We start from the raw sequence: 26,119 nt of genomic DNA on the forward strand, positions 1-26,119 counted from the left end.
TATTTTTCACAAAAAGGATATGTTTATTATTGTTTTGTGGAATTTAAAGATAAATTTAAAATAATGCATACTGGTCAGGTGTGGTGGCTCATGCCTGTAATCCCAGCTACTCTGGAGGTTGAGGCAGGAGAATCACCTGAACCCAGGAGGCAGAGGTTGTAATGAGCCGAGATCGCACCATTGCACTCCAGCCTGGGTGATAAGAGTGAAACTCCGTCTCAGAAAAAAAAGAGAAAGAAATGAGAAAGCATACCACATATACTTTTGGGGAAAGAACACTCTAGAGACTGAAGCAGCATGTGCAAAGGTCCTGAGGTGGGAATATGTCTTGGGTGTTGGCAAAAAAAGCAAGGAGATCCATGTGGGTAGGACGGACATAGCCAGGGAGACAGGGAGGGAGATGAAATCAGAGGCAAGCATGTGGGTAGACCATGGAGATACTTTAGGTCATGGTAAGGAATTTGGATTTTGTTCTGAGTAAGCGCTCATATAATAACTCTGGCTAGTGTATGAGAAATTGACTCGGTGGACACTGAGGAGGTAGGGTCAGAAGAGACAAAGGAGATCCATTAGCCTGATGATCAGCCTCTTCTGATTGCTTCTGTTTTTTCAGCAAAATAATGAGCCACGTCATCAGCTGAGAATGAGGGGATGGAGGGCAGAGGCCATTGGAGGTTGGAGGAGAGAGGCTTTGTGAAAGAGCTGGCCAGGAGAGTTGGTAACTGAGTTGACCATGGGAATATATTATAATTGCAAGGCTGTGCTGAGGACCCACCTGTGGTTTGAGAGTCCCAATGAACCTAGTCAGGAAGGATAAGTGGATTTTCCTACAGTACAGTCTCCAAATCATTTCCATCTTTCTAACCCTTGATTCAGGGCTTCATCATGGCTCCCTAGACTCTTTTATAGTCCCTCACCCTCTTATGTCCACACTTCCCATTTGATCTAGCTTAGATTCCATTGTCCATCATTAAAATCACCACAGCTGCAGCCAACCACAACTCCCTCACGCTTCTCCATGACCACGGTAAGCACTTGGCATAATCCCAACCCTGGTTCAATCCCACAGTCTTACTACTTTGTACCTGTACTCAGTAGCTAAGATAAAGTTCTGGGATTACAGGCGTGAGCCACCATGCTCAGCCAAAGAGTTGGGGTTTCTTTAGTTTTGTTTGTTTTTTTGGGGGGGACAGAGTCTCACTATGTCACCCAGGCTGGAGTGCAGTGGCATGATCTCAGCTCACTGCAACCTCCGCCTCCTGGGTTCAAGCCATTCTCCTGCCTCAGCCTCCTGTGTAGCTGGGATTACAGGCGCCTGCCACCACACCCAGCTAATTTTTATATTTTTAGTAGAGATGAAGTTTCACCATGTTGGCTAGGCTGATCTTGAACTCCTGATCCACCTGCCTCAGTCTCCCCAAGTGCTGGGATTACAGGCGTGAGCCATCGCACCTGGCCAAGAGTTTTTATTTAATGTTTTTAAAGTGAAGTTTGCAAGTGAAAGTGGTCAGCAACATTAATTCATTTGTATTTTTGTTTTGTTTTTTGTTTTTAGATCTAGATCTGCAGAAAGCAACATTAATTCAGTACACTTTTCAGCCCCTACTATATGCATGCACTATTTCCAGGGCCAGTTTGAGGGTCCCAAACATGTAGATGACAAATTCCTAGTCTTTTACTTGGGGAGACAGGCCCTCACGAAACCTGGGCCCCAGGCCAGGTGTAGTGTCTCACACCTGTAATCCCAGCACTTTGAGAGGCAAAGGGAGGAGGAAGGCTTGAGGCCAGGAATTCAAGACCAGCCTGAGCAACATAGTAAGAGCCTCCCCACACCTCTACCAAAAAATTTTTTAAAATTAGCGGAGTGTGGTGGTGCGTGCCTAGTCCTAACTACCCAGGAGGGTGAGGAAGGAGGATCACTTGAGATCAGGAGCTCGAGGCAGAAGTGAGCTAAGAAAGTGCCATGGTACTGTAGCCTGGGTGACAGAGTGAAACCCTATCTCAAAAAAAAAAAAGGTGCCCCAAAGCAGCAGCCACGTGAATCCCTCATTGTGAAGTTAAGACTCTTTCTGTCAAACTTCAATGCCATTTAAATTAAGATTCCCTGCAACACCATTTTTTATAATGCTTTGTGAGCTAGGTGTGCTGGCTCACATCTGCAGTCTCAGCACTTTGGGAGGCCAAAGTGGGAGGATCACTTGAAGCTGGAGTTCAACACCAGCCTGGACAACATAGCAAGACCCCATCTCTACAAAAAAATACAAAAATTAGTTAGGTGTGGTGGTGTGCACCTGTAGTCCTAACTACTCCAGAGCCTGAGATGGGAGGATTGCTTGCACCCAGGAGGTTGAGGCTGAAGTGAACCAAGACTGCACTACTGCATTCCAGCCTGGACAACAGATAGGGACCCTGTTTCTAAATAAATAAAGTAAAGTAAAGTAAAAATGCTTTGTAACTACCTGTTAACTCCTAGAACAGAAACTGCTGTCTGGACTAAGAATGAATCTGCATTCACATCACACTCTGGTGTCAATGTCAGAAGAAACTGACAACCAGCATACCCTCTTTCTCCACCAGTGATATTTACGTGGCGCCTTAGGTCAGAGGTTGCAAACTGGAAGCGACTGATGGGATCAGGCCTGGGGCATGTGCTGCCTGACTGACATAGCCTTTATAAATTTGAGCCAGCAGTTAAAACTAACATGAAGGAGGCTTGCAGCAGCGTGGGGTGGGGAGGGACTCATGCATGGGCGCACAGCCACCACACCCCACCCCCATCCCCTGCACTAGCAAGGTCCCCTGGAAAAAAAAAAAAAAAAACAACTAAACATGAAAACAGTGATCTAACATGAAAATGCAGACATCTCTGATTGGCAAGAGTGTGGAGGAGATGGGAGGAGTGGCTGGCTGGCCCCTTTAGGATGGCATGTAATCACAAATAAACCTCAGAATCCTATTGGCACACCACTTACACACGGCAGGCCACGCACAGGTAAATGTCTGACCTCTCCCCAGAGCCCCCCATGGTACGGTGTTGCAGGAATGCTGGCTCCGTAGGTCTTCCTGCCGACTCTCCTCTTCCCAGCGACCCCTAAGGATGATGGCACACAGCCAGGTGGAAGAGGATTTTAAGGTAGACCATAAACCCTTCAACAATATTTTTTGACCCCAAATGATTGGTTCTAAGAATTCAAGGGTCTATAGAAGCCAGTTCTTTGAAAGGGAGCAGAGCCGTCACATTAAAGAGGCATCTGTTTAATTCAGTGATTCAGTGACATCAGTGTGTTGCCAAATTGTCTTCCAATGTGGCCACTTCCCTCTAATGAGAACCTTTATTTGTGTCTAAATTGAATTCAACTTGTCTCTTGACTCAGATGAATTACAGGCCACAGCACACAGAGAACCCAGGAAAGAGATTTTCGTTGTCTATCTGTAGTCTTAGAGGACCTACAGATATTTAGGATGGTGCTGGAATCCTGGAGATGGAAAGTGTTCCATTAAAAAGAGATCCCGAGTGTGGTGGCTCACACCTGTAATCCCAGCACTTTGGGAGGCTGAGGCAGGTGGATCACCTGAGGTCAGGAGTTTGAGACCAGACTGACCAGTATGGTAAAACCATCTCTACTAAAAATACAAAAATTAGCCGGGCACCGTGGCATGCAACTGTAGTCCCAGCTACTAGGGAGGCTGAGAAAGGAGAATTGCTTGAACCTAGGAGGCGGAGGTTGCAATGAGCCAAGATGGCGCCACTGCACTCCAGCCTGGGCAGCAGAGCAAGATTCCATCTCAAAAATAAATAAATAAATAAGTAAGTAATAAAAAGAAGAAAGAGTGCTTGTTTCAGCAGCACGTATACTAAAATTGGAATTATACTGAGAAGACTAGCATGGCCCCTGCACAACCATGACATGCAAATTTGGGAAGTGTTCCATTAAAAATTTAAAAAAAAAAAAAAAGAAGAAAGATCCTGTCGAAGTGATGGCCCTTGCTAAAAAAAGGGGGGGAAACAGAAGAAAGAAAGTTCTATACTCTGCAAACCAATGAGCATAACATTTTGCAGACACTATTCTAGAATGGATTTTAAGGAGGAGAGGGTACTTCTGTGTCCCAAGAAGAAAAATGACTCATGACCCAGCTCGGGTTAACCAAGAACAAATCATGTCAGCACAGCCCTCACTTCCTTATTCCATGGTTTATTAGTCTAAGAAATCTAAGGAAGGAAAGAAGCAAGATAGATCCAGATAAATGGTCCAGGAAAAGGCCACTTAAATAAATTCACTTATAAAGGAAGCCAAAATTCCCTATTAAATGGTGAAAAAAGGTATTTATCAGGACTTTACTCTGGAAGATAAAACTTAAAATAATGTTAAGAAATTTTTCTTGTATTTTAAAAATATAAGAAATTACATTTATTTGAAATTATATTAATTTCAAATAAATTAATTTCAATTATATTAATTTCAAATATATTAATTTCAATTATATTATTTCTTATATATAAGAAATTATATTATTTATTTGACAAGTATTTATTGGCCATGTATTATGTGCCAGCCTCTGGCAAGTGAAAATGTGACAGTGAACAAAGGAGACAAAGCCTGGGCTCTAGTGGAGCTTATAGTCCAAGGGAAGACAGACCAATGGTTAAATACATAAAAAAGCAACATAGGCCAGCATGGTGGCTCACACCCTGGAATCCCGACACTTTGGGATCACCTGAGGTCAGGAGTTTGAGACCAACCTGGCCAAAATGGTGAAACCCCATCTCTACTAAAAATACAAAAATTAGCCAGGCATGGTGGCGGGCACCTGTAATCCCAGCTGCTCAGGAGGCTGAAGTGGGAGAATCACTTGAACCCACTTCAAGTGGGTAGGCAGAGGTTGCAGTAAGCCAAGATCGCACCACTGCACTCCAGCCTGGGTGACAGGAGAGAAACCCTGTCTCAAAAACTAAAAAAAAAAAAATAGGCCGGGTGCGGTGGCTCAAGCCTGTAATCCTAGCACTTTGGGAGGCTGAGGCGGGCAGATCACCTGAGGTTGGGAGTTCAAAACCAGCCTGGCCAACATGGAGAAATCTCGTCTCTATTAAAAATACAAAATTAGCCAGGTGTGGTGGCGCATGTCTGTAATCCCAGCTACTCAGGAGGCTGAGGCAGGAGAATCACTGGAACCCACAAGACAGAGGTTGCGATGAGCCGAGATCACGCCACTGCCCTCCCACCTGGGCAACAAGAGCGAAACTCCGCCTCAAAAAATAATAATAAATAAATAAATAAATAAGCAAACAAACAATAAAATAAAACCTATTATAAAAAGGCTACTATAAAAGCACTTTTATAAACCTAAACTCTTCTCTGCAGCCTTCCAGGCCCCACCTCATCTGACTTGTGCCCACACCTCACACTTCCTCTCACCACCTCTCCTCCTGGCTCACTCTGACCACCACATGGGCTGTCAGCTGGCTCTGTCCTCAGAGATTCTGCTGTCTGCATCGCTCTCTCCTCCAGGGCACAGCTGCCTGACTCCTTCTCATCATCCACATCTCAGCCCAAATGTCACATCCATAGCGAGACCTTCTCCAGCTCCCATCTGGAGCAGTTTCTCCTCCAGCCCTCTCTCTATAGTTTGGCTGTATCCCCACCCAAATCTCATCTTGAATTGTGTCATGGGAGGGACCTGGTGGGAAGTGATTGGATCATGGGGGCAGTTTCCTCCATCCTGTTCTCGTGATAATGAATGAGTTCTCGCAAGATCTGATAGTTTTATAAGTGTCTGGCATTTCCCCTGCTTGCACTCACTCTGTCCTGCCACCCTGTGAAGAAGGTGCCTGCTTCTCCTTTGCCTTCCAGCATGACTGTAAGTCTCCTGAGGCCTCCCCAGGCAATGCAGAACTGTCAGTCAATTCAGCTTCTGTCCTTTAATTACCCAGGTTCAGGTATTTCTTCCTAGCAGTGTGAGAATGGATTAATATACCTCTCTATCTCATTACCCTGTTTTGTTTTCTTCACAGCAATTATCTTTATCACTAGCTAGTCTATTTTGGTTTTTAATTTGTATTTTTTATTTTTTAAAAATAGAGATGGGGTCTTACTGTGTTGTCCAGACTGGTCTTGAACTCCTGGGCTCAAGTGATCCACCCGCCTTGGCCTCCCAACGTGCTGGGATTATAGGCATGAGTCACCACGTCCAGCCTTTATAATAGGTTTTATAATAACTTTTTACAGTTATTATAAAAGTGATGGGAAGCATTGAAGGGACTGAATTCGAAGAATGACACAGTCGATGTATTTGCTTCAGTGATCACTGGGGCTGCTATGTGGACATGAAATGGCCATGAAGGCAAGAGCAGGAGCAGGGATGCAGGTCAGGAGGCTGTCCCAGGGCCCTAGTGAGAGATGTGGCTGCCTGGGCTTGGGGTCCGATGGTAGTGGAGAGATGGACTGGAGTTGATTTAGGTTATAGTTGGAAATTAGCCCCAACAAAACTTGCAATTCCAACTGATGTGGGGGCAGGGGAGGGCAGAGGCAGAGACACCAAGAATAACTCAAGATTTTGGCTTGAGCAAGCAGCTGACTGAAGCTGCCATTTACAGAATGAGGTAGGGGAGACTTAAGAAACAGTTTTGCAATCAAGAAGCCTGTTTTCAGGCACCCAAGTCTGAAGGCTATTAAACACTCAAGAAGAGATGTCAAGTAGACAGTAGGATAGACATCTGAAACTCAGGGGACAGGCCAAGACTGCAGATATAAATTTAGGCGTCAACTGCATGTAGATGACATTTAAAGCCAAGGGACTGAATGAGATCAAGGGACTGAAATCACTTAGAAGGGGGGAGATGTGGAGGAAAAGAGGACCAGGACACAGCTCTGGGGCATCCCAACATTTAGAGATTGAGTCTTGGAGGGGAAGCCAGGCAAGAGGACTCCAGCCAGCTGGTTCTTAAAATAACAATAATCACAAAAATGAATCAATCAGCTGTTGAGGAATTTTTGCATATGTTTTTCTGGTAAAATTATATGATCATATAATAAAAAATTGGTCGATTCAGATTTGACTTTCACAGCACAATCATAAACAGTGTAATTTTGGCAAAAATAGCTGAGGTCTTTGTTAATTTTCCCAGGTGTCTCTCTTACCTCTTTGATATTCAAATCATTCTCATTTGAAGTATCTTTTTGGTCCTTATCCTCATAGATTTTTCTCTCATCTAATGCTGCTATTCCCTCATATGTCAATGGCTTAGCAAATGATTAGGGCAGTTCCCCAAAATTGCTTTCCTAATTTTTAAAAAATCTTTCTTATTTTGCAAGACTGACAGTTTCACTTTGCCATCAATATTTATGTAATTTATGTTGCATTGTGCTGTTGTAACCTGACAACTATAGAGAAAATAATGAACAAAGACTGTGACACAATGGGCAGTGGTGGAAGCTTGGTTTTGAAAGGAATGGATGTGTAGTCAGTTTATGAGTGATTAATTTTGTATCATAATGATGTTAGCTGTCTATGGTGGAGATAACTAGCTGTCCACCAAATCCATTCTCCCCTTCTTTATGCAACAAAGTCAACAGCATTTCCCTACCTACCATTTGGCTAGGTGTGGCTTTGTGACAAAGTGAACAGCAGTGACATGCCACTTTCATGCCTGTCTGACAAAAATCACTCACATGTGCTCCTTTGTGTGTTTTCCTCTTCTTTGACTGGATGCAGATGACAGTGGGGCCCTGGAGAATGACAGATTTACAAGATGGAGACAACCTAGATCCCTGAGTGACTGCATGGAGGATAGCACCCCCACCAACTTGAGCACCCTGATTTCTTGTTACCTGTACTAGAAATAACATTTCATCATGTAGAATCATTAAACATCTGAGTCTATTTGCTACGGTGGCTCAGTCCGTCCTAAATGACACACTGCTCTACTTAACTTCAGGAACCGGATAATGAATACTCAATAATGAGGAGCCCCTTATAGATTTCAGCAAGATATTGATTACTTCATGTAGACTACACTATTACTTTGTGTAGACAAGGCTGAGAAACAAGGATGTTGCTGACCCAGGTCAGAGAAGTAGTACTGGCTGAACAACCAAACCTAAAGGTTAGTGAATCACTGTCCAACCATATACATTCCTTTGGGCTTAATTATCAGTTCTGTCCTTTTCAACATTTGTAGTAGTGACTTGGATGAATATAAAGACTGCTCACTTCCCAAGCTTGCAAAATCCACCCTGGATTGGACAGTCATGATCCACAAATATCTTGGCATTTTATTTGCATTGTGTTGTTGTATCCTAACAACTTTGGAGAGAATAATGAATAAAAACTTTGACCCAGTGGGCAAAAAGAGGAAAGGTGGTACACTAAACTGAATATGGTAAAAATCACTGGAGTTAACTGTAAGGTCCTTAACTTAGTTTGGAATAAACTAGAAAAAGATAGAGAAGACATGGCTTAAAGCAGCACACTTTTTAAAAGTTAGACATCTTAGAATGCATTTCTACAAGCACTGTGCCTATAATAAAAAGGTGATAATCTCATGCTTTTCTGCCTGGGTGGGGGGACCTCCCTCTTGGCATTTTTGTTGTCAAATGCTACACAGTACAGGAAATGTGCTCAGAGGAGAGTGCTCAGAACTGAGAAGCATCAGGAAGATGGATTTATGGTGTGTGTATGTGTGTTTTAATAGAGACAGGGTCTTATTCTGTTGCTCAGGCTGGAGTCCAGTGGTGTTACCACAGTTCACTGTAAACTCTAATTCTTGAACTCAAGTGATCCTCCTGACTCAACCTCCTGAGTAGGCAGGACTACAGGAATGCGCCACCAATTTTTTTTGTAGGGACAAGGGTCTTACTATGTTGCCTAGACTGGTCTTGAACTCTTGGCTTCAAATGATGCTCCTGTTTCAGCCTCCAAAAGCATTGGGCTTACAGGCGTGAGCCACTGTACCTGGACAATTTTTTTTAAAAACATTTTATTGGATAAATCTGTTCAATTATTAATTGGGCTGCCTCAATAGCAGTGAATGCCCCATCTCTGGAAGTGTCTGAATAAATTTGCATATAAAATTACTGTTATTCAGTCATTTTAATCTACAAGAATGGCAATTTCATATGGTTCAACCTAATATTTGGTGGAAAGGGTAGAGGATGAGTCAAGCAATTGATATTTTAGGAGCAAGTGACAGAAGCACATCTCAAACTGACTTCACCAAAGGAAAGGAGAGGTAATAGTGGAGTGGAAAGTGTATTGGCTCATGTAACTGAAAAGCCCAAGTAAATTTAGCTTCAGGTATGGTTACATCCAGCATTCTCTCTCTGTCTCTGCCCTGTCCTCCTCTGTGTTGCCTCCCTTCCCAGACACACCTGCCCCTTGTGCTAAGCAGGTGGGCACTAGCAGCTCCAGGCTTATGTTAAAGCAGCTTAACAACCCCAGCTAAGAGTCTCTCCTCACCAGTAACTCCTGGGACTAACTCTTATTGAACTGATTTGGCTCATACACTCTTCCCTGAATCAATAAGTAAGCCCTCAGTTATTGACTCGGGGGCAGGGAGTAAAGTTACTCATTGGCTTGGCCTCGATTACAAGTTGCCCTGGAGCCCAGAGGAGGGTGGGGTGAGAAAAGAGGGTGTTCAGCCACAGGGGCTGACAGTAAAGAAAGGGTGACTTTCCAATGGAAAACTGAGGTGCTACAGGTTGGCCTGAAAATGAAATGGTATGTTGATTCTGAGTCTATTTGAAAAATACGTAAGGAATAGAAAGATGAAGTGAACCAACCAAGTGAATCACCGGGGGAAAATGTGTTCTGAGCAGAGAGAGCAGCTGCTGCTCATGCGGGAATGAGCTAGGTAGGTTTGAGGAACAGAAACCAGGTCAGTGTTCCATTATCTGTTGCTGCAAAACAAAACATCAAAACGTAATGGCTAAAAGTAATAACTGTTTTATCTCTTCAATTCTGTAAGATGACTAGACTCAGCTAGAAAGTTCTGTTCCGTGTGATGCTAGCTGGCTGCCATCACGTGGAAGGTTGACTAGGCTGGAACATCCAAGATGGCTTAGTCACATGGCCGGCAGTCAATGCTGCTGGCTGGGGACTCATCTGAGGTTATGGCCCAGGGCTCCTCAGTTCTCCTCCATGCGTCTTATCTGTGAGGCTTTTGGTTTCTTATAACATGGTAGCTGGATTCCAAGAGAGACAGCAGAAGCTGCTAATCTTAAAGCCTCAGCTCAGAAGTCCCAGAACATTAATTTAATCGCACACAATCATGGAGCCAGCATATTCAAAGGACGTGACATTAGCCTATAGGAAGGGAAGAAACTGGTGGCCACCATCTTGGCTTCCAGCCTTGGGGAGTAGGACTGGGCCATAGTGAAGGGCAGAGTGGTGTGCAATGGAATTGGAAAGGTAGGAAGGGGCTGGATCAGGGGTGTGGCAACTATAATCCACAGGCCAAACCCAGCCCATTGGCTGTTTTTATAAACAAACTTTTGTTGGAACATAGCCACATTCATTTGTTTACCATATTGTCTGTGGTAGAGTCTAATAGCAGAATCGAGCAGTTGCAACAGAGACCACATAGGTTCCCAAAACCTGAAATATGTTCTATCTGGTCCTTTACAGAAAAATCTGCTGATGCCTGGGCTAAGTGCCTTGTAAGTATTGTTGAGGAATTTGAATTTTATTCTAAGTGTGGTGGGAAGCCACCAGAGGGTTTTAAAGCAGTGAGCCACAATATCCCACCTACATATTTAAAAAATTCTCTCTGGGAATGGATTATTGGAGGAAAAACATGAAAGCAGGGAAACCAGTTAGCAGACTATGACAGTAATCCAGATGAGAGATGATAGAGTCAAAAACACAAGTGTGTGAATTTTGCACATGTATTCAGGAGAAGCGGCCTGCAGGACTTATTAAGCCTTTGGCTATGGGGATGAGAAAAAGAGAGGAAGAAAGGATGACCTACATTTTTGGCTTGAGCAACTGGGTAAAGGGTGGTATTATTACCAAGCAGAGGAAGATCAGGAGAAGAGCTTATTGGGAGAAAAAGCACCAAGAGTTTTTTTTTTTTTTTTTTTTGAAGACAGAGTCTCACTCTGTCATCCAGGCTGGAGTGCAGTGGTGGGATCTCGGCTCATTGCAGCCTCCGTCTCCTGGGTTCAAGCAATTCTCATGCCACGGCCTCCTGAGTAGCTGGAATTACAGGTATGCACCACCACACCCAGTTAATTTTTGTATTTTTAGTGGAGACCAGGTTTCACCATGTTGGCCAGACTGGTCTCAAACTCCTGGCCTCAAGTGATCTCCCAAACTCTGCCTGCCAAAGTGCTGCGATTACAGGTGTGAGCTACCACACGCGGTCAAGAGTTCTTTTTTGAACATACTAACTTTGAGGTTTTTGTCAGATATCCAAGACACCTGACAAAAACCTCAAAGTGAATATGTTCAAAAGAAGCTGAACACTTGAGACTGGAGATCAAGGCATAAGTTTGAGAATCATCAGTAAACAGATAGTATTTAAAGCCAGAGGCCTGGAAGGAATATTTCCAGAGAAAAAAATGGAGACAGCCTAGGGCCTGGGAAAATTAGAAGCCAACAGCAGCAGAAAGTCAGTAAAAGAGAAGAAGTAGGAGTGGAGAGGAGAAAACCAGGAGTCTGTGGTTTCATGAAAGTCCTGGAAAAAACATTTCAAGCGGGAGGGAGTGGTCCACTGTGTCTAATGCTACTGGGTAGTGGAAGAACGGGTGGACAGAGAAGTGACCACAAAACTCTGTGACACGGGCCTTTCTGAAACCTTGACCACAGCGATTTCAGCGGACGGGACCACACCCTGACTGACACCATGAAATGTGGACAAATGGAGACAGCCAATATAGAAAGACCTATTTTGAGAAGTTTTGCTATCAAATGAACAGGTCAGAGTCACAGATGTTCACTGCAGGCTCATGAGCTTGAAAGTCTCTTTCACTACTAAAGAGCATTGACTCCGTGGAGCACCTACTATGTGCCAGCACATTGCTTGTCCAGGATCCCAAGGAGGAATTTCTTTCTAATGGCTTATTGGGAAATTGGATGAAACACAACAAAAATACATATCTATAGCTTCAAAAAAAAAAAAAAAAAAAAGGAGAAGAAAATTTCAGCCCTTGAGAGGCAAGTGAAGATTTTCAAACAGGTTTCTCCACGTTGTAAGGAGACCTGCAAACCCATAAAACCAGCAGTTTCATTTCTGCTGGGTATGAACTCAAGCTCTTCCTTCCACACTTTCTCAAGGAAGCTTGTTCACGCAAACTTCTGAAATTTGCTACCAAATATAAATGTGCAATCTGATGAATAAGCAGATTTTTATAATCAGAACAAAATGCATCTTGTAGAAGGATACAAAGTATTATTTGTGCTCAAATATTTTGTTACTTGTTTCTGGAAAACATTTAGTTTCTCATGACTAACTTCCAGGACAAAAGCACACACTCAACACACAGAGCAAGTACAGACTGTAAGAAAGACATGGACACAATTTTGTATCTAATTTCACTTCCTGGTAATCTTCAGGGAGATTCACGTGATCTGAATCTGAATCTCCACCTGATCATCTTCAGGTGGAGATTATCACACTTTGGGAGGCCGAGGCAGGCAGATCGATTGAGCCCAGGAGTTTGACACCAGCCTGGGCAACATGGCAAAACCCTGTCTCTACAAAAAATACAAAAATTGTCTGGGCATGGTGGCACATACCTGTAGTTCCAGCTACTAAAGAGGCTGATGTGGGAGGATCATCTAATCCCGGGAGGTCAAGGCTGCAGGAAGCTGAGATCATGCCACTGCACTCCAGCCTGGGCAACAGAGTGAGACCCTGTCTCAAAAAATTAAAAAAAAAGAAATCACCTGACCCCAAAGTCTGAGCTCTGAACCATTTGCTATACTACTTTATAGAGGTGCAAGCTGACTCATTAGGTTGCCTGTCTTCCTGGATCTATAAAATACGTAATCAGCAAAGACATGGAATCAGCCTAAATGCCCATCAACAGTAGAGTGGATTTAAAAAATGTCCAGGTTCGGCAGCTCACACCTGTAATCCCAACAGTTTGGGAGGACGAGGCGGGTGGATCACCTGAAGTCAGGAGTTCAAGACCAGCCTGGCCAACATAGTGAAACCCTGTATCTACTAAAAATACAAAAATTAGCCAGTCATGGTGGCAGAAACCTGTAATCCCAGCTACTCAGGAGGCTGAGGCATAAGAATCGCTTGAACCCAGGAGGCAGAGGTTGCAGTGAGCCAAGATCGCACCATTGCACTCCAGTCTGGGTGACAGAGTGAGACTCTGTCTCCAAAAAAAAAAAGGAAAAGAAAATGTGGTACATATTCTTCATGGAATTCTATGCAGCCATGAAAAAGAATGAGATCATGTCCTTTGCAGCAACATGGATGGAGCTGGAGGCCATTATCCTAAGTGAACTAACACAGGGACAGAAAACCAAATATCACATGTTCTCACTTATATGTGGGAGCTAAACACTGAGTACACATGAACACAAAAAAGGCAACAACAGACACCGGGGCCCACTTGAGGGTGGAAGTTGGGAGGAAGGTGAGAATTGAAAAACTACCTATCAGGTACTGTGTTTCCTACCTGATGAAATAATCTGTACACCACACCCCTGAGACAGGAAATTTACATATGTAACAAACCTGCACACACACCCCTGAATGTAAAATAAAAGGTTTTTTAAAAAAATTTTTTCAAGCTTTTCGCGTGCTGGCTCAAGCCTGTAATCCCAGCACTTTGGGAGGCCGAGACGGGTGGATCACGAAGTCAGGAGATCGAGACCATCCTGGCTAACACAGTGAAACCCCGTCTCTACTAAAAACACAAAAAACTAGCCGGGCGAGGTGGCGGGCGCCTGTAGTCCCAGCTACTCGGGAGGCTGAGGCAGGAGAATGGCGTAAACCCGGGAGGCGGAGCTTGCAGTGAGCTGAGATCCGGCCATAGCACTCCAGCCTGGGCAACAGAGGGAGCCTCCGTCTCAAAAAAAAAAAAAAAGAATAAAAGAAACAGAAGAATGACTACTCCATAGAGCAGCCAGTTTTTTTTTTTTAAAGGCATATATGGAATCATAACAGGAGCCATATTTCTGTCCTTGCCCATGAACTTGTTTAGAATCACAGCTGATATAACTTAGATATTTGATACCCAATGCTAGAGATCGGGCCTGTTGGGAGGTGTTTGGACCATAGTGCAGATGCTTCATGGCTTGGTGCTGTCTTCATGATAGTGACTTCTCACAAGATCTAGTCATTTAAAAGTGCGTGGCACCTCCCCCACACATACTTTCTCTCTCTTGCTCCTGCTTTCACCATGTGACATGCCTGCTCTCTCTTTGCCTTCCACCATGATTGGAAGCTCCATGAGGCCTCCCCAGAAGCAGATGCCACTACGCTTCCTGTAGAACCTGCAGAACCATGAGCCAATTCAACCCCTTCTTTTTTTTAAATAAATTACCCATTCTCAGGTATTTCTTCATAGCAATGAAAGAATGGCCTAATACAGAAAATTGGTACTGAAGAGTGGGTCATTGCTCTACAGATACCTGAAAATGTGGAAGAGACTTTGGAACTGGCTAACAGGCAGAGGTTGGAAGAGTTTGAAGTGCTCAGAAGAAAACAGAAAAATGAGGGAAATTTTGGAATTTCTTAGAGACCGGTTAAATAGTTGTAACCAAAATGCCGATAGGGATATGGACAGTGGAGACCAGGCTGACAAGGTCTCAGATGGAAATGAGGAACTTATTGGGAACTGCAGCAAAGGTCACACGTGTTATGCTTTAGCAATGAGCGTGGCCGCAGTCTGCTCATGTCCTAGGGATCTGTGGAAGTTTGAACTAAAGAGTGATGACTGAAGTTGGGCACAGTGGCTTATGCCTGTAATCCCATCACTTTGGGAGGCTGAGGCAGGCAAATCACAAAGTCAGGAGTTCAAGACCAGCCTGGCCAACATGGTGGAACCCCATCTCTACTAAAAACACAAAAAATTAGTGGGGCATAGTGGCGAGGCGCCAATGTCTCAGCTACTTGAGGCTAGAGGCAGGAATGCTGGGCCTGGGATGTGGAGGTTGCAGTGAACCGAGATCATTCCACTGCACTCCAGCCTGGGCAACAGAGCAAGACTCCGTCTCAAAAAAAAAAAAAGTGATGACGTAGGGCATCTGGCAGAATAAATTTCCAAGCAGCCAAGTATTCAAGAAGTGGCTTGGCTGCTTTTAACAACCTATGCTCAGATGAGGGAGCAAATAAATGACCTAAAGTTGGAATTTATATTTAAACAGGAAACGGAGTATAAAAGTTTGGAAAATTTGTAGCCTGGCCATGTGGCAGAGAAAGAAAAAGCTTTTTTGGAAAAGGAATTCAAGCAGGCTACGGAGCAACTGTTTGCTAGAGAAATCTGCATAACTAAAAGGGAGCCAAGTGTTAATAGCCAAGACAGTGGGGAAAAGGCCTCAAAGGTATTTCAGAGACCTTCTTGGTGACCCCTCCTATCACAGGCCCAGAGCCCAGAGAGGCCTGAGAAGAATGGTGTCATGAGTCTAGGCCCCACTGCACAGCCTTGGGACACTGCTCCCACATCCAGGTGCTCCAGCTCCAGCTGCGGCTCAAAGTGGCCCACATATAGCTCAGGCCACTGCTCCGGAGAATGCAAACTGTAAGCCTTGGTGGATTTCATGTGGCGTTAAGCCTGCAGGTGCACAGAGTGCAAGAGTGGTAGTTCCTTGGCAGCCTCTGCCTAGATTTCACAGAATGTATGGAAAAGGTTGGATGTCCAGGCTAAAGCCTGCTGCAGGGGCAGGGCCCTCACAGATAAACTCTGCTAGGGCAACGTGGAGATAAAATGTGGGGTTGGAGTCCCCAAAGAGAGTTCCAGCCAGGACACTGCTTAGTGGAGCTGTGAGAAGAGGCCACCATCCTCCAGACCCCAAAATGGTAGATACACTGGCAGCTTGCACCCTGTACCTGGAAACCACAGGTACTCAACTCCAGCCCATGAGAGCAGTCTCAGAGATTGCACCCTGCAAAGCCACAGGGGCAGAGCTGCCCAAAGCCTGGGCAGCCCACTCCTCACACCAGTATGCCCTGGATGGTGAACATGGAGTCAAAGGAGATTATTTTGGAGCTTTAAGATTTAATGACTGCCCTGCTGGGTTTCCAACTTGTGTGAAACCTGTAGCCTCTTTCTTTTGGCCAATGTCTCCCTTTTGGAATAGGAAGGCTTACCCAATACCCCCACTGTATCTTGGGAGTAACTAACTTGTTTTTTATTTTACAGGCTCATAGGTGGGAGGGATTTGGTTTGTCTCAGATGAGACTTTGGACTTTTGAGTTAATGCTAGAATGAGTGAAGACTTTGGGGGACTGCTGGGAAGGCATGATTATATTTTGCAGTGTGAGAAGGATATGAGATTTGGGAGGAACCAAGGGCAGAATGATATAGTTTGGATATTTGTCCCCACTCAAATCTCATGTTGAATTGTAATCTCCAGTGCTGGAGTGAGACCTGGCGGGAAGTGTTTGGATCATGGGGGCAGATCCATAATGGCTTGGTGCTGTCTGTGTGATAGTGAGTGCTTGCGAGGTCTGGTCATTTAAAAGTGTATGGCACCCCTGCCTCCCCAACTCTCTCTCTCTCTCGCTCCTTCTTTCACCATGTGACACCTGCTACCCCTTTGCATTCCGCCATGATTGAAAGCTTCCTGAGGCTACCCCCAAAGCAGATGCCTCTATGTTCACTGTACAGCCTGAAGAACCATGAGCCAATTAAACTTCTTTTTTAAAAAATATAAATTACCCAGTCTCTGGTACTTCTCTTTTCTCTTTTATTTTATTTTTTCTTTCTTTTGATGGAGTCTCACTCTGTCACCCAAGCTAGAGTGCAATGGAGCAATCTCAGGTCACTGCAACCTCTACCTCCAGGTTCAAGCAATTGTCGAGCCTCAGCCTTCTGAGTAGCTGGGATTACAGGTGTGCACCACCATGCCTGACTAATTTTTGTATTTTTAGTAGAGATGGAGTTTCATCATGTTAGCCAGGCTGGTCTCGAACTCCTGACCTCATGATCCACCCACCTCAGCCTTTCAAAGTGCTGAGATTACAAGCCTGAGCCACGTCACCCAGCAAGGTATTTCTTTATAGGAATGCAAGAATGGCCTAATACACCAGCTCTGCTCTTTATGAAGCTGTACAACTCTAAATCACTTAATCTCAGTGAGCCACAGTTGCCTCATTTGTCAACTAGTGATAATAGATCTACTGGACATTTGTGTATCAAATTAGCAAATGTAGATAAAGGTCTGTGTTCATGCTCTGAGTATAATACATGGTAGTTATCATAAAGAATAATATCTATGAGTAGAGTACACCCAGCCTTTCTCAAAAAGATAAAGCTATGTTATCAACTATTAAGAAGGGTCTCAAAAAAAAAAAAAAAAAAAGAAGAAAAATAAGAAGGGTCTCATATCTCCTGAGTTATCCTACCTCATAGTCAGGATTGCCTGTCTATCCATTTTAAGAATAATCTTGGCTGGGTGCGGTGGCTCACACCTGTAATCCCAGCACTCTGGGAGGCCGAGGCAGGCAGATCACAAGGCCAGGAGTTCAAGACCAGCCTGGCCAATATGGTGAAACCCCATCTCTACTAAAAATACAAAAATTAGCTGAGTGTAGTGGCGGACACCTGTAGTCCCAGCTACTCGGGAGACTGAGGCAGGAGAATTGCTAGAACTCTGGAGGCGGAGGTTGCAGTGAGCCAAGATTGTGCCACTGCACTCCAGCCTGGGCAACAGAGTAAGACTCCGTCTCAAAAAAACAAAACAAAACAAAACGAAAGAATAATCTTGGCTGGGTGTAGCCATATATGTCTGTAATCCCAGCAATTTGGGAGGCTAAGGTAGGAGAAGCACTTGAGTTCAGGAGTTCAAGACCAGCCTGGGCAATATAGCAAGACCTCATCTCTTGCTAAAAATTAAAAAAAAAAAAAAAATAGCCAGGCATGGTGGCACATACCTGTAGTCCCAGCTACTTGGGAGGCTGAGGTGGGAGGCTCACTTAAGCCTGGGAGATCGATGCTGAAGTGAGTTATGATCATGCCACTACACTCTAGCCTGGGTGACAGAACGAAATCTTGTTTCTAAAAAAAGAAAGAATAATCTTGCTGTCTGAGGAATCCTATAGTAGGCAGTGTAATTTTAAGCAAGTACCCTCGAGGGTCACAGACTTTAGTTATTTTGTTATTTATTTATTATTAAGAAAGGATCTTGCTCTGTCACCCAGGCTGGACTGCAGTAGTGTGATCATAGCTCACTGCAGCTTTGAACTTATGGGATCAAGCAATCCTTCCACCTCACCCTCTTAAGTAGTTGGGATTACAAGCACACACCACCATGTCCAGCCATTTAAAAAAATTTTTATAGAGACAGGATTTCACTATGTTACCCAGGCTGATCTCAAACCCCTGGCTTCAAGCAATCCTTCTGCCTTGGCCTCTCAAAGTACTAGGATTACCAGGTGTGAATCACCACACCCAGCTGAGAGTCACAGGCTTCAGAAGGTCATCTGTTGGCATAGTAAAGTGTCTCCCATAAATGGCACCACAAGGCCTTCCTGCTAAGCAACCCCAACCTCTCCTCTACCCAGTCCCAAACCTCGCAGCAGTCATCCAGACTCTCATTGGTTGCCCCGTAAGTCCTTCCCAATGAGCCATTTCCGATTAGGAAGAACTTCTCTCATCTTCTCTATCTTTGAAGACACTGGGAACTGCTCTACTGTGGAAATAACTGCAGTCCCGATTTGAACCAGTTTGCAGCTTGGCTTTGAATGTTTTCAAAACCTCAGCTTAGACAAGAGGAAAAAATTCTGTCTCCAAGCCTTGCCCACCTCAACTTCCTTAAAGACTCTGACGAAGAGTGACAACAGGGCTAGGAAGGAACATCTTTTTGGTCTGACTTTAGCTGGTGAAATTCACTGTACATAGAAACGCAAGAGCTGGAAGAGGAGGAACTCCAGTGGAAAGGGTCTTTCCATGGGCCCTGACGGTGCACAGGCTGGCTTTGAGCATTCCATCTTCTTGATGTGAAGAAACAGCAGCAGAAGTTCTATCAGGTCATGGGGCTGTTTCCATTTTAAAATGTTTGGGGTTTTTTGCGTTGGGTAAAGAAGATAGCTTTAAATTCCTGTTCGTGAATAGCAGCAGATGCTGTTTGAAGTGTATTCCCCTTCCCCTCAGCCTGACTAGGGTTTCAGCTGCAGCCAGAGTGGCCATTCTCCATGCACACTGGCAGCTCCCACCTCAGGCAGCTGTGGAGTCCCTCAACTTTTCCATCTCGGGTTTTGTTGGAAGCTTCGGTAGTTCACTTAGTCCATACACAGAGAAGCCCTAAGCGCCCGTGGGGGAAGGCCCCAGCCTCTGGCCCTTCAGAGGCACAATTCTGAGGTGTATTCTCTGCAGAAGGTCTCCAGCAACAGTGAGCCCTGGCTGCCCGCAACAGGAACCAGTGGAATCCTACATCCTTGCCTGGCCTATTTCTCCTCTTACTCTCCCTACTCCTGCACTCCTACTTCCTAGGGTCCCCTTTCAAAAAGCTGTCTATACCCAAGACCCGGGTCTGCCTCTGAGATTTCGTCTTTGGGATAACCTAAGCTAAGATATGCATCAATGCACATGTTAGCAGGTGAGTTTTTAATTTATTTTTTCTTTTTTAACTTTTTTCCTCTTTTTTTTTTTCTTTTTTTAATCACGGGAGACTCACTGGAATCTTTGTTTCTGAATAAAAAAGGAAGTGTTTGGATTTTTTTTTTTTAACATTCAGAAATAAAGTTGCTCCTGGAGAAGGGAAGCTGTCACTATGAAGAAGAGCTGTCCTCATGCGGAAGAAGTGGGAATTCAGTTGTGACTATTGGTAACAAAGTTAAGCCTTCAGGCTGACTGTTGTCTAGGCCGGGGCCTGGGCTGGAGAGGAGCGGGCTGGCTGATTGTGGTGTGGAGGTATTTCTTCTTCCCAGTCCTAGCTCTGGGAGCTGGAAGTAGAATGCGTGATGGGAAAAGGTTGTGAGTTGAAACTGAGACAAATGTTCGAAACAAATCACAGAGACCTGGGAAACCTGAACCAAGGTTACAGAGTAAGAGAACAAAGCAGACAAGACAGGCTTATGAAGTGGGAGGTGGTCTGGATTAATTTCAGGAGCCAAGGGTGAAGGCCAAGGGAAGGCCTTCTCCCCCTCCTGACATTTGGGCGAGGGTCCTGCCATGGAACAATGCCCCTAATAATCCCAGCAGACCTAATAACAACACTTCCCCCAACTGTGGATCTATTTGTATGACGGGGGAAAACAAGGAAATGAAGAGGAGGAGATGGGGAGACAGGGAAACAAGCATTTGCGCCCAGTAGGAACACCTGCATTCCAAGGGCATAATTTTAACCCAGGGAAAGGAAGAGTAAAACAAAGGCTCACCGTTACCAAAGGGGATTTCCAAGAACAACCAACAATAACTGAAAAATCAGACAATCACCTGCCTTCCTTCCTGCTGATTTTTTTTTTTTTTTGACAAGGTTTTACTCTTGTTGCTCAGACTGGAGTGCAATGGTGCGATCTCAGCTCACTGCAAACTCTGCCTCCCAGGATCAAGTGATTCTCCTGCCTCAGCCTCCCGAGTAGCTGGGATTACAGGCATGCACCACCACGCCCGGCTAATTTTGTATTTTTAATACAGACAGGATTTCTCCCTGTCGGTCAGGCTGGTCTCGAACTCCCGACCTCAGGTGATCTGCCCACCTCGGCCTCCCAAAGTGCTGGGATTACAGGCATGAGCCCCGCGCCCAGCCTCCGCTGATTTTATGAGGCTGTTTTTCACTATTTTACTTAGATTTGTGGGTCTACAGAGGAGGTGTAGTTATAGTGTTTCTGGGGAAGTAATATTTTTCCAGATCCTACAGCCAAAGACCAATTTTTATAATAAACTTTACTTTATGGAGGAGTTTTAGGTTCACAGCAAAATTAAGTGGAAAGCATAGAGCGTTCCAAATGTAGAGGCTTAGGGTGTAGAGACACACCCCTGTCCCCAAACACGGACAGCCTCCACCCCATCTACATCCTGCAGCACACTGGTGCCTTTGCTACAATCCATGCACCTACGCTGACACATCACTATCACCCAAAGTCCATAGTACCTTAGGGGTCACTCCTGGTGCTATATGTTCTGTGGGTTTTCACAAATGACTAATGTTATATATCCACCATTATAGTGTCATACAGAATAGTTTCACCACTTGAAAAAGCCTCTGTGCTCCCGCAGAGCAATTTTAATTCCACAAGAAAGCTGGGTGGTCAGCTACAAGTACAATTGTCAAAATCTGATGGTAAATATTTTGTAGACTATATCAGACTCTCCTGGAATTGATAGCAGATTGGATCCCATCAATATAGCTGTAGAATAAGAATCCTGACTGGGACTGGGTGTGGTAGCTCATGCCTGCAATTCCAACATTTTGGGAGGCTGCGGTGGGAGGATCGCTTGAGCCCAGGAGTTCAAGACTAGCCTGGGCAACATACAGAGACCCCATCTTTACAAAAAAATACAAAAATTAGCCACGTGTGGTGGTGTGTGTCTGTAGTCCCAGCTACTTGGGAGGCCAAGGCAAGAGGATCATGTGAGCCTGGGAGTTGGAGGTTTCAGGGAGCTATGATCACACACACCTGTACTTCAGCCTGGGTGACAGAGTAAGACCCTGTCTCAACATAAAAAGAATTTTTAAGAAAGAATCCTGAGTGTACTTCAAATGGTCACATTATCCAAAAGTGGACAACCTCTATCCCACTCCCAAGCAAACCAAATCAAAAAAGCCCACCAAAGACCCCAAGATTCTCCCAAACTGTAGGTCTTTATCTGTGACATTCTAATTTCTATCACCTAATACTAGTAGCTTTAGTTCAATAATTATAATAATCAGATCAGGCTGGGCGTGCTGGCCCACGCCTGTAATCCCAGCACTTTGGGAGGCCAAGGAGGGCAAATCAACTGAGGTCAGGAGTTCAAGCCTGGCCAACATGGTGAAACCCCATATCTACAAAAATACAAAAATTAGCTGGGCATGATGGTGGTGACTGTAATCTCAGCTACTCAGGAGGCTGAGGTGGGAGAATCACTTGAACCCAGGAGGCGGAGGTTGTAGTGAGCCGAGATCGCGCCACTGCACTCCAGCCTGGCCAACAGAGTAAGACTCCATCTCAAAAAAATAATAATAATAATAATCAGGTCAATTACTGTAGACTATCACAGCTGTCCTTGTGCAAGAATGGGATGCAGTTTCCTGATAAAGGACATAACCTTTAATCTTAGTTAAAATCCTTTCTTCGTAATTCTGAGTCTCAAAATGCTTTTCTGCAATGTTAATTTCCAACACCTGCTTTATGAGCAGACCATAGCAATTTAACTCTCAAGACCTGAAAATGAAACTCACTGAGTACATTAAAAAAATTCTCAGGATCATGTGAAAAAATAATTTTTTTTTGAGACACAGTCTCATGCTATCTATCACTCTATCATCCAGACTGGAGTGCAGTGACACAATCATGACTCACTGCAGCCTCAGCCTCCCAGGCTCAGGTAATCCTCCCGCCTCAGACTCCCAAATAGCTGAGACTACAGGCATGTCCCACCACAGCAAGCTAATTTTTTAAAAAAAATTTTATAGAGACGAAGTTTCGCCATGTTGCCCAGGCTGGTCTTGAACTCCTGGGCTCATGTGATCTGTCTGCCTCCCAAAGTGCTGTGATTACAGGCATGAGCCACCACGCCCAGCCATGAAAAATTAATTCTTAAAAAAGCTGAGGATCAGCATTGAGTGTGCATTTACACAACAGAATTCAACAGACACCTTTGTTTCTTTTTTTCTTTTTTTTTTTTGGGAGAGTCTCACTCTCTCACCCAGGCTGGAGTGCAGTGGCGCGATGTCAGCTCACTGCACCCTCCAAGTTCAAGTGATTCTCCTGCCTCAGCCTCTCGAGTAACTGGGATTACGGGCACATGCCACCACACCTGCCTAATTTTTGTATTTTTAGTAGAGATGGGGTTTCACCACATTGACCAGGCTGGTCTCAAACTCCTGACCTCAAGTGATCCACCTGCCTCAACCTCCCAAAGTGCTGAGATTACAGGTGCGAGCCACATACCCAGTCTACAATTTTTGGCTGGGCACAGTGGTCACCTGTAATACGAGCACTTCGGGAGGCTGAGCCAGAAGGATCACTTGATCCTGGGAGGTCAACACTGCAATGAGCCGTGATGCTGCAAACTGCACTTCAGCCTGGGCAACAGAGCAAGACCCTGTCTCTGAAAAATAAAAATAAATAAAAAATTTAGGGGCATGATGGCATGCACCTGTAGTACCAGTTACTTAGAAGGCTAAAGTGGGAAGACCCCTCGAGCCCAGGAGTTTGAGGTTATGGTAAGCTATGATCACACTACTGTACTCCAGCCTGGGCAATAGAGCAAGACCCCATCTTTGGAAAGAAAAAAGTATATCTGTGGCTCCTATTGTATTTCTGTTGTACAGTGCTGCTGATATTTGTCTACATAGTAAGTAGGGAGACAATTTGTTGGAAGAAACATCAGGGGGCCGTTTTATTTTTTTGAGACTGAGTCTCACTCTGTCATCCAAGTTGGGGTGTAGTGGCGTGATCTTGGGTCACTGTAACCTCCATCTCCCAGGTTCAAGTGATGCTCCTGCCTCAGCCTCCTGAGTAGCTGGCATTACAGGTGCCCACCACCACGCCCAGGTAATTTTTGTATTTTTAGTAGAGACGGGGTTTCACCATGTTGGCCAGGATGGTCTCAAACTCTTGACCTCAGGTGACCAGCCTGCCAGGGCCTCACAAAGTGCTGGAATTACAGGCATGAGCCACTGTGCCCAGCCCTTTTTTTTTTCTTTTCTTTTTTCTTTTTTTTTTTTTTTTTTAACATGGAGTCTCACTCTGTCACCAGGCTGGAGTGCAGTGGTGTGATCTTGGGTCACTGCAACCTCCACCTCCTTGGTTTAAGCAATTCTCATGCCTCAGCCTCCCAAGCAGCTGGGGTTACAGGTACACACCACCATGCCTGGCTAATTTTTGTATTTTTAGTAGAGACAGGGTTTCGCCATGTTGGCCAGGCTGGTCTCGAAATCCTGATCTCAAGTGATCTGCCTGCCTCAGCCTCCCAAAGTGCTGGGATTACAAGTGTCAGCCACCACACAGAGCCTCAGTCTCTCTTTTAAACAGATTTATTGTATAATGTATATATCATAAAATCCAGTTTGGTGAGTTTTACTAAATTTATTGTCATGCAACCATCACCACATTTCAGTTTAAGACAATTTCATTACCCTAAAATCTTTCCTTGTGCCATTTGTGTTCTATCCCTGTTCTCAGCAACCACTAGGTAACTCCTGATCTGCTTTCTGTATCTATAGTTTTGTCTTTTCTAGAAATTTCATATAAATTAGATCATACAATATGTGGTCTTTTGTGGCTTCTTTCACTTTAGCATATTGTTTTTGAGGTTCGTTCTTACACACTGTGCTTTCTTGGCAGTCCCAATTTTTCAGCCTACTTTTAAAGGAAACAAAAATGAGTGGTAGAAAATTTTGGGAAATTCCTTAGTAACTTGATCTGAGCCTAGAAAAGTTGCCAAGGTTAATAAAAAACACACCAAAAGCTCCATGTCACACTGGGATTGATTTTAAGGATACTGCTCATCTCTCTTTCCTCCTTGTTTTTAAAAGAACATTGACTGTATTGGCAAAAGTACTCATTTCCTCATTTTACCTTCCTGGTCTTGTCTATAAGCTTACATAATTTATACATGATGTATTCATAGTGTAGATACAAATGTGGCATTCTGTACTTCACTTTCTTTACCATAAAATGTTTTTTTAAAATAATGATCATAAACTTGCTGACCAGCATGCACGCTCTTACCTGGAAAACGGAACAGAGGTAACTGCTTTTTATGGAATTTAACACCAAGACAGTCATTCATTTATTAACAAAGTGCAAGCTCTTATGGCTCTACTTTATATTGAACTCTAACCAGATGAATCTAACATCCCACGGTACTAAGATTTTGCATTGCAAGTCATGCTATTTGTTTAAATAACAGGAAAAAGAAAAGACACACTCTAGGAAGCCAATTTTCCTTGCTAATGAGCAGATACTAAACAATGAGTATCTTCCAACTACCTTCCTCAAACCATTGAAAAGTTTACCCACTAATAATATGTGATTTGAAGAGTGGGTGGCTGGAGTTTCTCATAAGCCCACCCTTAAAGATTCAACCACACATAAATCGCTGAAGGAATCACCCGGTGAAAGTCAGATTGTGACTAATAGGGATGGGGAGGAAGGAGAAGTTGAAAGACCCAGGCTGGGGTCAAACCTCTTTCAGGTTTGAGTGCTGTTACATTTTTAATCAAATTAAGTCAAAACTAATGTTTCATGTCTCTTTTGCTTATTATTGACAGCTGTGTTTAGCTCAGCCATCCCCAATGAAGCGAACTGTGTCAGTGCGCTGTCAGCTGCGGCTTTGGAAGACAATTGCTGTCCCCACTGGCTTTTTCCCTCACGTGCCTGTGTCTCAATGCCTCAGGGCTCCTCTGCCACAGTGTGCTGAGCCCACACACAGGACTAGCCAGAATTGCTGGGAGGTAACATTCCAGGACAGCCTCAACAGACGAGGGCTAGGAGCTGGTGAGTCCATCCGCCAGCCTCCTTACCACTGCACAGTCTCTCAGAGGGGCCTTAGCAGGACTGTGGCCCAGTTGTCCTCTGAGGTATCCTGCTCACCAACGTGCCCGATGTGGCTTTTCTCTCTTCCCTATCTTACTTCCTTACTCTGCCTCCTGGAATTACTTCTTAAGTAGATGATTTGCCCAAAATCCTTTGCCTCAGGGTCCACCTTCAGGCAACCCTACTAAGACATCTACAAAATTTTATATAGGAATAGACTTTAAAGGGATCCTTTGACTTTTTTTTTTTTTTTTTTTTTAAACAGCATCTCGCTCTGTCACCCAGGCTGGAGTGCAGTGGCACAGTCTTGGCTCA

General features: G+C 44.4%; 1 long non-coding RNA gene and 1 other non-coding gene across 2 annotated transcripts; both read left to right on the top strand.

Annotated features, from left to right (window-relative positions):
* Nucleotides 1-3,831: 3,831 nt before the first annotated feature.
* Nucleotides 3,832-3,938, top strand: LOC116273921. The gene has a single exon (XR_004182424.1). It is a non-coding gene; the product is annotated as a U6 spliceosomal RNA (small nuclear RNA).
* A 1,872-nt stretch (nucleotides 3,939-5,810) lies between these two features.
* LOC108584403 lies at nucleotides 5,811-26,068 on the top strand. Its single transcript, XR_001899425.3, has 3 exons — nucleotides 5,811-5,856; nucleotides 7,711-8,101; nucleotides 25,540-26,068. It is a non-coding gene; the product is annotated as an uncharacterized LOC108584403 (long non-coding RNA).
* The last annotated feature ends 51 nt before the right edge of the window (nucleotides 26,069-26,119 follow it).

This window comes from Papio anubis, chromosome 2 (assembly GCF_008728515.1).
Source record: "Papio anubis isolate 15944 chromosome 2, Panubis1.0, whole genome shotgun sequence".
In the NCBI taxonomy this organism is placed as follows: Eukaryota; Metazoa; Chordata; class Mammalia; order Primates; family Cercopithecidae; genus Papio; species Papio anubis.